Source organism: Crocuta crocuta, unplaced genomic scaffold (genome assembly GCF_008692635.1).
Source record: "Crocuta crocuta isolate KB4526 unplaced genomic scaffold, BGI_CrCroc_1.0 scaffold143, whole genome shotgun sequence".
NCBI lineage: Eukaryota > Metazoa > Chordata > Mammalia > Carnivora > Hyaenidae > Crocuta > Crocuta crocuta.
This window is the reverse complement of record NW_027529175.1, coordinates 6,206,575-6,207,622: the sequence shown is the minus strand read 5'-3', so window position 1 is coordinate 6,207,622 and position 1,048 is coordinate 6,206,575.

Sequence of the window (1,048 nt, the reverse complement as noted above, 5' to 3'; positions counted from 1 at the left end):
CTTGATTGTGAACTTGCTTCTGTTCTGGCCCCTTGTCGGCCTCCTAGGGGTGTGCGGGGGCCCTGCTGAGTGGCACGCTCCACCCGGCACGACCCGCCCCATTTGTGTGTGTGTGTGCGCGTGCACGCATTCACACACATAGGCCACCCTGGTGACACACATGAAGTCCCCCTCGCATTGGACGCGAGGCCGCTGTGTGCGCTGTGCTCAGTTTCGTCCAGGAACTTGGGATGCACAGCTGGTTGGCAGTGGGCACGGTGTCTCTCACGGTCGTGACTGGGGAGTGAATCCAGTCGAGCGGGTCGCAGTGAGCACCGTGGAACCGACAGAACGGACCTGGCGGGGAGATCACAGACGGTAGAGCCCCAGCGGCTGTCTGCGGGCATCTCCTGTGACACTTCCGGGATGTGGTGGCCTGTCGGTCATCACCCTTACGGGAGGGCTAGCTGCCAGTCACCACGGCCACCCTCCCTGTGAAAGGAAGCACAAGGGAATTATATCTGTCATTGGCAAAGCTCCCAAACTTCGTTGCAACATTTCAGGCCATTTGGGGAAAGGACCTTATTACATGAGAACATTTTTTTGAGTTTGTAATAATTGTAATATTTGAACCAGGACCAGTGGCCGTTGAAACAGCCTTGAAATGTTATTAGAAGACACCCTGAGGAACTGAACGCGTGGAGGCGGGGTGCCGGAGGCAGGCCGAGGGCCGACGGGGTGCGTGGGGGGCGGGGGCTCTGGGTCACGAGAGCTGCGTTCTGAGGAGAAGGATCATTTATAAAACCTGCAGAGCCTCGCAAGGTGGCCTGCCCCAGTGTGGTGTTTGTAAGGACGTTCTTACAAATGAGGTGCGAGTCCTCAGAACGAAAGATCCAGACACAGTGGCTGTACTTGGCTGCTTAATTATTGTTTAACAGAAAGTCCTCTCACCGATTTCGGAGTGTTGTGGCTGTCCGCATGCACCCCTGCGCCTGGGTCGGGCCTGGGGCTGTGGGGCCTTCGGGACCGGGCGTGGGCGGGCGGGCGGCTCAGAGGCCCAGGTTTCCAG